Source organism: Polistes fuscatus, unplaced genomic scaffold (genome assembly GCF_010416935.1).
Source record: "Polistes fuscatus isolate 324 unplaced genomic scaffold, CU_Pfus_HIC Scaffold15, whole genome shotgun sequence".
NCBI lineage: Eukaryota > Metazoa > Arthropoda > Insecta > Hymenoptera > Vespidae > Polistes > Polistes fuscatus.
The window spans coordinates 1,969,369-1,985,148 of record NW_025113053.1 but is presented as its reverse complement, the minus strand read 5'-3'; the positions used below and the strand labels follow the sequence as shown (position 1 = coordinate 1,985,148).

At 30.8% G+C, this 15,780-nt stretch overlaps 1 long non-coding RNA gene across 1 annotated transcript; it reads right to left on the bottom strand.

Annotated features, from left to right (window-relative positions):
• Positions 1-11,725: 11,725 nt before the first annotated feature.
• Positions 11,726-13,203, bottom strand: LOC122514544. The gene is made up of 2 exons (XR_006303082.1): positions 12,262-13,203; positions 11,726-11,898 (listed from the first exon to the last, which is right to left on the bottom strand). It is a non-coding gene; the product is annotated as an uncharacterized LOC122514544 (long non-coding RNA).
• Between the last annotated feature and the right edge of the window lie 2,577 nt (positions 13,204-15,780).

Below are 15,780 nucleotides of genomic sequence, written 5' to 3'. Positions count from 1 at the left end.
TTATTTAATAATTATTTTATTACTCTACTGTGCTGTACTTATATTTAGGATTGTTTAAACACATATATATTGATTTAAACATTATATATCTATTAACGTACTTTGAATAGTAATTAATTTCAATCTTATGTTTTATTAGATGAAAATTTTACCCCTTCCTTCCGAAGTCATCACTGCGCAAGAACATTACAACAAATGAACATTTGTTTAAACAATTATACAAAAAATAAAAGAATATTAAAATGAGAGCGTTATAATATTAAATTTTATTGATTAATTTTATTGATTTTCTTTTATACACATGCGCAATTTTCGGAAAGTCACATAAACAACTTTCACCAAAAAAACTTTAACAGAGGATAATTACTCAGATCAACGGTGAATTTCGAGGAGGAGGGATCACAGAACAAATACTCCGAGCTTTTAGACAACAATAGACGCTTGCATCGATTAATTAACAATTATTTTAATATTTTAATGAATCCTTATTATAATTAAGATTGTTTAAACGCATATATATTTTTTTAAATATTACCTAACTTTTGACGTACTTTGAATATTAATTAATATCGATTTTGTTTTATTAGATGAAAATTTTACCCCACCTCCTCGAAGTCATCACTGCGCAAGAACGTAACAACAAATGTACATTAGTTTAAACAATTATACAAAAATAAAAGAATATTAAAAAGAGAGCGTTATAATATTAAATTTTATTGATTAATTTTATTGATTTTCTTTCATACACATGCGCAATTTTCGGAAAGTCACATAAACAACTTTCACCAAAAAAACTTTAACAGAAGATAATTACTCAGATTAACGGTGGATTTCGAGGAGGAGGGATCACAGAACAAATACTCCGAGCTTTTAGACAACAATAGACGCTTGCATTGATTAATTAACAATTATTTTAATATTTAATGAATCCTTATTATAATTAAGATTGTTTAAACGCATATATTTTTTTAAATATTACCTAACTTTTGACGTACTTTGAATATTAATTAATATCGATTTTGTTTTATTAGATGAAAATTTTACCCCACCTCCTCGAAGTCATCACTGCGCAAGAACGTAACAACAAATGTACATTAGTTTAAACAATTATACAAAATAAAAGAATATTAAAAAGAGAGCGTTATAATATTAAATTTTATGGATTAATTTTATTGATTTTCTTTCATACACATGCGCAATTTTCGGAAAGTCACATAAACAACTTTCACCAAAAAAACTTTAACAGAGGATAATTACTTAGATCAACGGTGAATTTCGAGGAGGAGGGATCACAGAACATATACTCCGAGTTTTTAAGCAACAATAGACATTTTTATCGATTAATTATAATTATTTTAATACTTTAATACACTCTCTTTATATTTCATATTATTTAGTCACATATATGTAGTAGTATAAGCATTACATACTTATTAACATATTTTTGAATATTAATCAATTTTAATTTAATATTCTTTTAGATAAAAATTTCGCCCTCCAAAGTCACCACAGCACGAAAACGTTTAAAAAAATATACATTTGTTTAAACAATTACATATAAATTAAAAGAATATTAAAATGAGAACGTTAAAATTTTAATTTATATTTATTACAATTAATTTTCTCGTTACATACATAAGAAACTTTCGGAAAGTAAAATGTAAACAACATTCAATGAAAAAAACTTTTTTATATGATAACGTGTCAGTCTTACAGTAGATTTCGAAGAGGAAGGTACGGAAGAAGATACATTCCCATTTTTAGATTACAATATACATTTCTATCGATTAATTAACAATTATTTTAATATTCCAATACAATCTACTTATTTTTAAGATTAGTTTAAACGCATATACATTGTTTTTAACATTACATACCTATTACAGTATTTCGAATAGAAAACAATTTTGATACTTTATTAATTTATGATTTTTCTATACGACTGTCTTTACTTACTGTCGTTTTAAAATCGATTTGTATTACTGGCAAATCAAATTTAATGAATATTTATTTAAATTTGGGTCTTCGGAAGCGGTTACCTCCTCGTGGTTAGACCCGGGCAATGGTGTTTTACTTTCAGTATAATGTTTAACATATTTTATATGTTATACATTCCATTGCAAGTAAAACCCAGCTAAAGACCGCTTACCATAAACATTGTAATGATAATTAGTTTCTTTCATTTTCCTAATTAATATCATATTACAATTCATTACATTGTTTTCCCTTTAATACTCCTTTTATATTATTTCCCACATTAAAATACTCGATTTATTTTCTAGGAACACTAATCTTGTGCATTCTTTCAGACGTTTTTGACGTGCAGTGCGGTCGGTAAAGCACGTCTCGGTCGCGGTCGCGTTCGCGTTCGCGATAAAAAACTTTTTTATAGTTTTTTATTTTCGTTACTGTCCACCCATCGTCATCCTAAGGGTAGAGACCCATCGGGCATTCATCAGTGAAGATTAAAAGTAAGTATAATTTTTCTATAAATATTTTCTATGATAAATTTTCAATAGTTTTTGATTACGACGAAGATATTAATCGTTCTTTTTATTTTCTGTTTCAGAACATCATTGCAATCGAGCGCGTAGGCAATGAGGTACTCGAGTGTTTGCATCGTTAAACAAAAATCGGAAATTTTTCGGGTAAAGAAACTCCGATAGTTTCTTTTATTCGGATTATACGTGTGCCATCGTCATCCTAAGGGTAGGAGACCCATCAGGCATTCATCACTGAAGATAAAAGGTAAATTAATTTTTCTATTAAATATTTCTTAAATAATTACTTATAATTTTTAAACGATAACAATGATTCTAATAATTTTATTTTCTTTTTCTTTTTCCAGAAGGCTAAGTGTTTGTGTTAGTGTTTGATTTTTGAACTGTGTGCAATGCAGTTGCAAAATTAGAATCAGTGCCGTGGTCGCGATAAGAAACACTTAAGTTTCTCAATTTCGTTTGGACCGTCTACGACATCGTCATCTAAAGGGTAGGAGACCCATCGGGCATTCATCAATCAAGATAGAAGGTAAATTAATTTTTCTATTAAACATTTCTTTAATAATTACTTGTAATTTTTAAATGGTAACAATGATACTAATAGTTTTCTTATTTTCTTTTTTTTCAGAAAGGTAAGCAAGTGTTGGTGTATGATTTTTGAACTGCGCGCAATGCAGTTGCAAAAAATTAGAGTCAGTGTTTGTGCGAATAATTAAAAAATACAATTTTTATCGCGAAGTAGAGTCAGTGTTTGTTCGAATAATAAAAATACAATTTTTATCGCGAAGTAGAGTCAGTGTTTGTTCGAATAATTAAAATACAATTTTTATCGCGAAGTAGAGTCAGTGTTTGTTCGAATAATTAAAATACAATTTTTATCGCGAAGTAGAGTCAGTGTTTGTTCGAATAATTAAAATAAAGTATTGATCGCGAAGTAGAGTCATTGTACGAATAATTAAAATAAAATTTTTATCGCGAAGTAAAGTCATGTTTATTCGAATAATTAAAATACAATTTTTATCGCGAAAGTAGAGTCAGTGCATTCGGTCATCGTCATCCTAAGGGTAGAAGACCCATCATGCATTCATCAATGAAGATTAAAAGTAAGTATAATTTTTCTACGAAACATTATTATAATAGTTTCAATGGTTTTATATTACGACTAAGATATTAATCGTTCTTTTTCATTTTCTGTTTCAGATCATTGCAATTCGTGCGCGAAGCAATGTAACGGGAGTGTTTGATCGTTTTAATATAATTAAAATCACGGATTAGAAGCACGTTCGCTCGTTAATTAAAATTCGGTCGCGTTTCGCGTTCGTGTTCGCGTTCGCGTTCGCGTTATTTTGAGATTTATATTAATTAACTGCGAGCAATGCAGTTAATTGCATTAGAGTTTGTTCGTATAAAATTTAGTTTTTTAATTTGAAAACAGTCGTACAGACTGTTCGCGAAGTAGAGTCAGTGAAGTGCATCAGTGAAGTGACCGCGTATCGGGAGTGAAATTTTTGTGTTTGCATTGACTGCGTGCAATGCAGTCTTTGAATTAGATTGTAGAATCAGTGTTTGTACGAATAATTAAAGTAACATTTTAATCGCGAAGTAGAGTCAGTGACCGGGCGTAAATTAAATTCAAATCGTATCGCGTATGTAGATTCAGTGTTGTTCGCCGTTTAAGAAAAATTTCGGTTTCGCGATAAGAAACTTTTTATAGTTTCTTATATTCGTTTACCGCGATATTAGAGTCACGGGAGTGCGGGGAAAAGTGCATCGGGAATTCTCCGATGGATCTGATGGACGAGGGATGCAGCTGGACCATTTGCTACGAAGTAGGAGTGTTTTGGAGCCACCGCAGAACTTCTAATGCTAATTGTTCATATTGCATACATGCGTCATTTTATTTTAAAATGCCACATATATGTAATATAACATTTAGCAGGCCGTGAGTTAAAATTTAAAGTCCCTCCGGTGCTCAATCATGCCGAGGATGAAAGGTCCCAATCGGCACGAGTTACTGGTTGTAATTATTCCAAAAAATTATTGACGAGCACATGAGTGATTCCAAAAAAGGATTAGTCCTTTTTTGAAATTGCTCATGAAAATTGTATATTTTATTGTATGTTATATTATTAGTTCAGGATAGGTCTTCTTGTCTCATCGGTTAAATTCATTTAATTAACAGTGCAATTAATTAATGCACTTTTTTTTTTATTACGTGTTTCGTTCGCGTTTAGTAGTGGTGAAATCGAGTATTAATTTACTCGATTTCGTCCAATAAAGCATGTAATAAATGTCTTACATGCATTGCTTCGTACTTAGTTTATTTAATCGCGATTTTATTTTTCGATATAATCAAAAAATGAGCAAGAAGACAAACCCATTCGCGACGGATAGACTCTGGCTATTAAGTGGCGGCTCAAAGCCCAGTTCTTTATTAGAACAGCCATTTAACGAAAGAGTCGTCCGAGATTTTTTTTTTTTTTAAATTCTTAAAATCTTTTTAAAAGTCATTATAAATGACTTGTAGAGTCATAGCCCGCTTAGATTTATGAGAACATTTTTATATTAATCAATTTAGTTAGGCTTTTCAGCATCTAATTTACTAATCCCCGTTTCTCCCCCCTATACTTTCTGCGTTCTCATTTATGCGTGTGCCCAGGTGTTACACGTATGGGTGAGAAACGGTTAGTATAGGTTTTTAGTTTTAAGTTTTCTCCCCCCATTTGGCGTCTGTCATTGTGCTAGTGATTGCACGGTGTACATTGCACATGTGTGTGCGGTTAGGAATGTGCATTGTACATCGTTTCGTGATAATACCGCGCTTATTATTTTTTAAAGTTATTGAATAAAAATAACTTGTAGAGTCACGCGTACGATACGAAATTTTTTTTTTAACAATCGTTTTGCATAGTAGAGTTACCACATTTATTTGTGGAAACTATGATATACTCGTATATAACTAGTATGCAATATATACTAGTTTATACTTGTATTTTTGCATTAGTCATTTATGCAATAATCACTAGCCTTGACAGACGATTACAGCAATTGGTACGTACTCCCATAAATTTAGAAAACGCGTTTGAACTAGGGTGTCGGAGGTGCCCCGGGGCATGCTCTCTAGTTTAGGCTTTTGCACCCTGGTGGTATGTGTGAGAACCGTGGAGTGTGTGGGTGGGTATGCATGTGTATTTTTTTGAGCGAATGTGAAACTTTAATTATAAGTAGGTAGGACCCCGGAATGGCACGTGGCATACTTGCACTTTTCAGTGCGAGTCCCCACCTCCGGGTTTTATACGGAATTGTCACAAAATTATATCTTTTTATTCTATCTTGCTTGACTCGTAAATCTTTTTTGTGACAATTCTGTAATATGCATTATGTATCATGATTCAAAGGTATTTGCAACCATTTAAGAAATTCATTTCTATTTCGATTCTATCTCGAACGAGATAGAGTCGAAATCAAATCCGCAAAACCTTTGATGAATTGATACTTAGTTTTAAGTATTATAACTAGCACTTCGCACTATCGCGATTTAATCTTTGAAATGTTTCGTATAATTTAATATAAAGAATAATTTAAATAAAAATATTGCAAAGAAATGCATTGCATTTTTAGTATTATTTTTATTTCAATTCGATTATATTACTCGATAGTAAAAGTGCGAAGTGTTAATAGGTCATCGATTAGCATAATTAACTGCTCGGACATTCGATTAAATGTGCTCGTGTAATATGTGCACAGTCGATGAACTTTTAAGTTCGTTGATTGTCCACGAGCTAGGATAGCTAACGGGAAACGCGAATGCATTTTGTAATAATTAATAAATAGAGTCACCCCCTTAACGAACATCGGAATTATTTGCATAAGATGTATGATGAAAGAAAATAAATGGAATTATTTCATATATATTGTAATGTGAAATGTATTTCATTTATATTAGTGTAATAAGCAGTTGAGAGTAATTGGGTGAAAATGTCTTGAAGTCGTTTCTAAATTGTACGACCATAATTTGGCATATTATAACGGTTTGGTATTAGAATAGAATCGATACTTTACATGTTAATAATATTCCTTTCGGCGATGAGATATCTCTCGACCAAAAGGTAATAATTATTTTCAATGTAAAAAGCTCAGGATGTTTTACTAATCACATTTTTCTTTTTCAGGGTTGTGTTAGGGTCGGTTAGGTTTTTTTATTATATAGAATCAGGGACGATTCTAATTCTATATCATTAATCGTTGTAATATGCCAAATTATGCGAATACTTTTTGGAACGATTGACGTTTTTGGTCAAAGATTCTTTTCGTGCTCGCACGTAGGGAATGTCCGACAGTAGGCTTGAAGAAAGAAGAGGCTAAAAGCCGAAGAGGCCCCCACTTAATTGTGGCTCAAGAGGGCAACTACAGACTTAATGAGTTATTTTCAATTCGACAGCATGGTTGAATTTGAAAATAGCTCGTTGGTCATTTGATATTTTTATTGTTTTATTTTTTGTTTTGCTCGTCAATAATTTATAATGGTTATTAAGAATGGTAATAATTAAAATAGTTTTCTTTTTGTTACAGGTGACCATCGTTGGATTTGCCATGCCACCCACCAAAGACCAAACATAATTTTTCCTTAAAATAAATCGAGTATTAAGAAAATTTGATTTTATAAATGATATTTCATTTAAAAGATAGAAAATACTTTAAAATCATGATAGAGTACAATACCATTCCCGAATTCCCGCTCCAATATCATATCATTTTCTAATTTCCTATTACACACAATTTCCCCACTTTTCATTCTTCATTTCATTCGTAGAAACTAATTATCTTATAATGTTTTTTAATGTCTCTTTTTTGTTTTAGGTATTAAGATTTATTCAATTATTATATTATTTAATTAATTTTCGTTTATATTTTGTTTCAGGATGTGATTAATTCCAATGCATTTGTAAGTATTGGATTTTGATCTAGAAAAGGAATATGCTTTCGATGCATTCATTGGTTCTTCGCAAATCTAAACTAATCTTTCTGTTTCTGTTTCAGTTCGTTTCCAGTTTTTTTCAATGGGTAGCGGGTAGATTCTTTCTTTTCGAAGAAAGGTCTACTTCAGGGATGCGACCCTGCCCACGCGAGCCTTGATTCTATCTTACTCCCAAGGATAGAATCATGTCCTTACCTAAACTTCCACCCACACCAAACGATCCTTTTTTTAATATATTATTGGCAGAATGAGTAAGGAGACAATGCAACACTCCGTCCAAGAGAAGCAAGGAACGAATCAAAAGAGGATTGAGTTATGGTAAATGGTACTATGACGTAATTATTTTTACAGATACCATGGAAGACCACAAAATTATATACATTTATTTTTATTTACTATATTTTAGGTAGATTGCAAAATTATTAAATTGAAAATATTCATAATGTGTATTCGTATGTGTTCGCACTTTCATGTTCTTGCAGATACCATGGATCAGTCCAAATTTTTATAGATACCATGGATCATTCATTGCATTTTGCAAATCTAAAATAATCTTTTATTTTCTTTTCCAGGTTCGTTTCCAGGCCCTCTTTTCTTCTTCTTCCCTAACCCTTTGTTCTTTTTTGCAGGTTCAATAGGAGGAGGACCAGAGGAGAACCAGACTAGAACTTAGTTATAATAAAATATTAATGTGTAATTTAATGTTTAATTTTATTTGTTAATTCTTCTCCCCTTATATAGCATCGCACTCGTGTGATAATTATTTTTAATGTATTTTTAATATATTTGTAATGAATTTTATTAGTATGTAGGTACTATGTTATTTCGATTTTATTGATGTTTAACACCCCGTTTATCATTTTTATATGGTATTAAAACTTTTCTCTCAATTCTCGATAATAATTTCAAGGATTTTTCGAATAAAACTCTTAGGGTGGGGCTTAAGAGTGGGGCTCATTAAAAAACATAGTCGGGGTTTTCATTTTCTTGGTTTCGACTTAATTCGGATGGGGACATCTTCAGGATGCACATCCCGGGTCTTCAGAAGCGGTTACCTCCTCGTGGTTAGACCTGGGCAATGGTATTTTACTTTCAGTATAATGTTTAACATATTTTATATGTTAAACATTCCATTGCAAGTAAAATCTAGCCAAAGACCGCTTGCCATAAACATTATAATTGTAATTAGTTTCTTTTAAATCCCTAATTAATATCATATCCTTATTCCTTTTTTCGTTGGTTCCTTCTATCCATTCAATATACAGAAACTAATTACCTTATAATGTTTTTTGATAACTTTTATGTATTTACAGATACCAGGAAGTAGTCCAAAATTGTTGAAATTTAAGTTGCCATCTATAAAAGAGATTGCATTCGATGCATTCATTGCATCTCTACAGTCCTAGAATTATATTTGTTTACAGGTTTTTTTTTAAATCATAGCTGAATAGCTGCATAGCTAATAGCGAATAGAATGCAGTATTATTTGATAGTATTGTAGCGCCATCGCGATAAGTACCTACTATCGCCCACTAGTGGTCTCGGTAGTAACTAAGATTCATCTGGTTAGATAAAAATGGGAGACTTGTGAGTTATTATAGCATTAAAAAGTTAGCATAGAACCTCAACAGCTGAAAAAAATGAATAATTGCAAATTACGTTGCTTTACTTAGAAATAAAAAAAAAAGTTTTCACATTTTCAATTATCAATAACTAATTAAATAATTAATTAAAAAAGTTAGCAATAATAGATTTTGAGTTAGCAAATAGCTAGCAATTAAATGCACTTATTCATTTTTTTCAGCTTTTGTGGTTCTATGCCAACTTTTTAATGCTAGTTTCTATGTACTTCTGTATTCTTTGGTAAGAGTAATTGATTTTTAAAATCACGTAGAAATTTTGTGTCCTCCCTGTATTATCATTCGTTGTTAGTATGAACTATGTTTTTCTTTTACGATGTATTAGATTTCACTTGGTTATAATTCCGAGATAAATACTTATTAACAACGAGCGATGTTTATTTACAGGTCACCCTTTGTATCGGCGGATGACAAAATCGACGATAAATTCGTCTACGGTTAGTATACTTCGAGCCGTTGTTCGTACTGCGTCGATAAATACAACGAATCGAGTAGAGTAAATTGTTTCTTCCAAATTTGACCAGGTAATTTCTTTATCAATTTTTGTCTCTTTTTCTTTAAAGTATTAATAAAAAGAATATTGTATTTTATATAAAAATTATGTTGTTATACGCGTGAATATTTTTTAATCGATTTAATACAATACAAATTAACTGTATATTCGAGTTTATTTTCGTATTCCGATTAAAACATCAGCGTCCAGAAATTATTTTATTCATCGATGTAATGCAATTATTTAAATATCGTGTTGTTTGAAAAACTAATTCCGATTTTGCAAAGAACATTGAAAAGGAGGAATAATAGATATTTTAATTTAGATACATAAATATCTGCACGAACTTTTTGAGCATTCCCGATACCAGTTATCATATTCAATTATTCTTTGGATGTTCGTGAAGGAATACGGGTTCATCGTCTTGTTTCTCGGTTAGTTAATTAATTATTGCAATTTACTGATTCTTCCTTGTGCAAAAAGAAGACGAAGAAAATAAACGTAGTGCATAGTTTCGTTTACAGTAGTTTCTAATGTTAGTCGTATTGAGGTCCGTAAAAGGTAAGAAGAATTCTACTGAGAAATCACTGTATCTTTGCCGTCATTTTAATGTCATTACGAAAGACAGCTGCGATTACGTTAAAAAGACGTTTTACTTCAGTAAGATAAATAGAAAGATATATAATAAATTTCATTTACTTTAATATATATTATTAGAGCTGATGATTGAATGTATACAGTGGGCTGTTTTAGAATATAATGAGATTGTTAATTAACTAAATCAGTATTTGTAAACATTTTTTTGATCACTTTTTATAATGATAAATAATTATACGTATTCTGTTAATAAGCAACTTTAATACAATCCTGAAATAATTCTGTTCGCAATTGTAACCCTAATGTAATTCTAAAAACAATCTTATCCTAATTTAAAATATCGAGATAAATTATAGTAGATTTTATAGTAAACAAAATATCTATTTATATCGACTAGTATTAATTTATAAAATACTTTATTATATATATTAAATAATAATATATATAATAAATAATATAATATATAAATAATATTAATATATAAATATAAAATAAATATAATAAATAAATATATAAAAAATATAAAATAATTATAATAAATAAATATATAAAATAAAATACTTTATTATATATATATATTAATTAAATAACAATTTTGACGTAATAATGTTATATAACAAACAATTATTATAATCAGGTAAAATTTAAATAAATTTTTTGGTTGGAATATATCCTTAAATAGGATTTATAATGAATAATTTTTGTGAAAGAGAAATTTGCTCCTCTTTCTCTTTCTCTGTCTCTCTCTCTGTCATTCTTACGCCGTGCCAAGCCGGTTCCAGACGAAGCCGGGTTTTAACGATCGGTCATTAAGTCGCGAGGAAAATTGAGACGTCCACCTCTCGGTGAGCTCATATCCAATTGAGTAGCGGCTTTAATACCCCTTATGTATTATCTGGCAAGAGAAGCACCTTGTTAAACGGATCTCGCCGTTTCGCATTCGCACTTGACGTTCTTTTTACTAAAGTATTTCGTCGGTATGATAATTTTTTAACTTTTTCTCCCCTTTCCCATTATCTCAACTTTTGGATTATACCAAAGAAAAATTACACGATTATGTCAATAAATTATTTATACATTCGAACAAGTTTTTCAGAAAAATTCTCTACAAAATTTCACTTGAATTATTAAAAGAAATATTTGTACGTTCGAAATCATTGCAAATTCGTTTCTGCAAATAATATTAAGTTGGATCAATAGGTTCATAGGGGTATTGTCGTCATTTTTGAAGTTATACTTCTTTTGGCGCGTTGGGGAAAATGTAATGGGGAGTTGATTTTGTTCCGAGCGTCTGGAAAAACGACACCATGAAGTTTGTCGGTATTTATGACGCGCGGCAAAGCGATTTCAATTATACGGCATGAAGTTGTCTCTTCTTTTCTTCTTCCCCCCTTTTTTTCTCAAGCGGGTCACCCATCCAAGTACTAATCGTATTCAGCGCTGCTTTACTTAAGGGGTTATATCCACTTGCGAGGCAGAAAAAACGCGTTTTTTTGTGAATTTTTTCCAAGAGGCATTTAATCTTATACATTAATGGAAAAAATGTACTTAAACAGAATTTAATGTACTTTAACAATCAGCGGTTTATTTAAAAAAATATTGGATCCCCTAGCTCCTGTAGATGATCTGCGGAGAGACCTCCAAAAAAAAGTGCTTGGCGGTGAACAAGATATCTCTGGTCCAAATTATCTGAAAACCAAAAACCAAAAATATTTAGTTTTGTAATAAATAAATACAGGTAATGATCGAAGGTCTAGTCAAAATTTTGATTTTTGACAAAATGGCGGCTGTTCAAAAAAAAAATTCAGTTTTTCATGAAAATTTTTCACTTCAAAGTGGCTTAAAAAATCGAAATTATTGTCCAAAACCTTATTCCTTCGATCATTACCTGAAAAATATATCTGAGTAAATCGTGTGAAAATTTCAAACCGATCGGTTTAGCGGTTTCGGAGAAATTTGTTCACCGACTCTGAAAACACGGTTTCGAGATAAACGCGTTTAAAGTTTCGGGAATGATTTACACTAAATTAAAAATTTTTTTTTTCAACTTACATCGTGTCATCTATTCCAGCACCATAAGAGGAACCCTCTGCTTCGTCGTTTGCCTCCAAAATGTTTAGTTGTTGTTGTCTACGAGCCATTCTCCCCTCGCGCGTCGACCCTTGCGCTCTTGCGTCCGAAATTGAGATGCGCTCTGCCTCCTCTTTACTCACGAAGGAATGAGCATTGGGTCCAAGTGATAATCCCATAGTACTCATATAATAAAGAAGAGATGTTTTACCTTCATTAAAGACCCCGGCTGCAATGTTTGCAGCTATTTCCACAATTTTAGAGCCAGCTGGAATAATTTTTGGAGTTATTTTCCATATCAGCTGATTATAACTTTCATTATTGTTCTTGGTAAAACCACCAACGCATCGTTCCAATAATTTTTTGTTACTTAGATCTTCGTAAATTGGAAAAATAGCTGTTGCAACATCAGGTGGTAAGGCCTCATAATCAAACTGCTATCATCATATTCCACGGTTTTCGGATTAAACACGTTCTTCCGTTTATTTCTTCGAGACAACTGTTCACTGGAAGTTCTACGAGTTTCTCTGCTAATTTTACGAGGCATTTTTTACTTTAATTAATTAAACTATACACACTGAGAAATACACAAACTGAGCAAAAACACAACTTGTCCACGTGGAAGATCACTTTTAACTGATGAGTTCACATATTTTTAACTTAAAATTCCTCAACATAGGTTTCACGTATAAACTAGACCTTTTGTATTATTATCTTAGGGTCCCAAACACAATATAAGTCGAGATCAAAAGTATAGCGGCTACCAGAAACAGCTGCTACTCCGGCTCGTGCTCCGCCTACTTTCGAACGCTCGGAGACGTTCTTACTAATACGCTCATATCTCCGAAACTAATTGTCGGATCGATTTGAAATTTTCAGAGAACATTCTTGAATATATTTACATTCAAAAAATGAAAAAAAAAAAAAAAATTTTTTTTGAAAATCACAAGTGGATATAACCCCTTAAATGATCGAAGCGAGAACTAATGCTGTAACCGCGCCATGACTGTTAACGCGTGAAGTAATTCGATATATCTCTCTTATATTTATTTTATATTTTGATATTTTCTTTTTCTTTCTTTTATTCTTTCTTATATATATAATAATAATATTATTTCTTTTCTTTCAGTTAATTTTTTTCTTTGAAGTTTTTTTTTGAAGTTATTTTTGAGGTTATTGAGGTTATATTCGTTTTAGTACGGCAAAGAAGTATAACTTCTTACGTGCGTACATAAGTACACACATCAGTTTTTTATTTAGAAAATATTATATTGATTTATTGGCTAGCCTAATCGAACAATGGTAGATATTTAATTGTTAGAAAAAAAGAAGGAAGAAGAGAATAAGGAAAGAAAAACTTGAAGTAAAGCTTTTTTCCTTCAGTTTAAATCTAACGATAAGTTAGGGGTACATGCATGTTGGTTGGTTGGTTGGTTGGTAAGTTAACTTTAATAAGATTAGTTCTTTTTGTCCTTTGACATCCGTTTAAGGCCGTTTAACGTCCGTTCGCACGTCACGTGGCATATTATCGGTCCACTATCGGGGACCGAACCGTAATGGGCCTTTTGGAGCGGATCCTTGAGTATTAGCGCGGCTATTGGTTATCGACCATCGGACGTCATGCGCAGCGTGAAACCTGCATAAATATAGCGTTCTCTTCGACTCGAATGGGCCGGACAGAAAGAAAGAAAGAAAGAAAGCAAGAAAGAAAGAGAGTGAGAGAGAAAAAGACAATCTTGTTGCCGTTCCGCGTGCACACCTTATGTTACCATTATATGTATATATGTATGTCTACATTGTATGTATATACATCTATGTATATGTATTGTATATGTAAGTAGATTTGTACATACACTATCGACCAAAAGTTAAGAATCATTAAGTAAATCCAAAGAAACACCATATTTATATGAAAAAATGAATATATTTAGAACAATAATTGAATATATTTAGAACAGTTTTTATGATATTTTATTACTTATTATTATTATATTAGTTTTTGTTATATTTTATATATATTTAGAACAGTATTTAAGATAAGAATAAAGTTATCCTTATGTTTAACGAAACCCTAACATATTTCGGTCATTCTAGAAATTAGTTTTTTTTAATTGAATAATTTTGTATAATTCTTGTAGAAAAGATGTTCCAGTAGGAAAGTTCATTCCGAGCATTTTCCTTAAAAATTGGATATAAAACGAGAGTAGGTTGAGAAGTTTCTTCTTTTCTATATAAATAGGTTAGAAGTTATTTCGACAAATAAAAGTAAATTTGATTGGAAAAGTATTGTTTCTACGTTACGTTCAATACATGTTCAACCAACACATGTTTGTTTTACATTTTGTATTATTTTTTCCTTTTGTTATCAAGAAACGTGTATTTTTCTTTCTTCGAAAAAATTACCTTCAGTTTTAACGACGTTAATATTTGATATAATAACGATGAGTTGAAAATGAATCGGTGTATTGAATTTTTCGAGAAACTAGCACGTTATTGTTAACTTTTGACTGGTAGTGTATGGTTGCATGTACAATATGTCTATGTATATGTAAGTAGATTTGTATATATGCATCTACATTATATGTATATAAGTAAATAGATATCTATATATGTATTTAGATTGTAATTTAATGTGTGTATGTTTGTACGTGTGTGTTTGTGTGTTGTATATGTGAGTAGATATGTACGTAAGTAGGTATGATTTCAGTGCTAACAAGTGGACACCGAACGCGTATCGAAACGCTTATGTCGTCCATTGTCGAAGATTACATCGTAATTTCTCTCCATTGTTTTGCTCTCTCTCCCTTGAATTTGCGTTTCATAGTAGATATCTACGAATGCGTAGATAGATGTGAATAGAAGTACATATGTGTAGAGAATATTCTATTATATTCGCAAGTCATCGAGACATAGGAATAAATCTAACGAATATAAGAATCGTAATTATATTTTTATCAATGGGTTCATTGTAAAGAAAATTAAGCAAATTTTGCCATGTGTTGCATACGTTTGTTTAAATGAAGTAAACAACAGAATTTCTTTACATTTGATATTATTAATTAGTTCTAAATTTAGTTTCGCAGTGACCAAATGAAAATTAATCTGCAGCGAACGTTTTCAATCAAATTTCAGTCGAATATTTTTATTATCAAGAATTTTAATGAAATAAATAAATTAGAACGCGCAAAATGTTCAATGAATAATTTTTCCCAAAATTATGAAAGTGGTCTAAGTCATATATTTCTTGTTTCGAGATATTTAAAGGATTACATTTGAACATTAAATGAATTCTATATAATATTGAAATAACAAACACTATATCCTGAAAATTACATTGAATTAATTTACTTTAAAATAATGTCGTGTGAAATAACTAATAAACTCATTTTTGTTTAATTTTAACTTAGACCACTTTCATAATTATGAGCACAATTATCGAACTTACAATTAATTACATTTATTAACTTGAGTAGATTCTTTTTGTTATTTTTTTAATTTTCT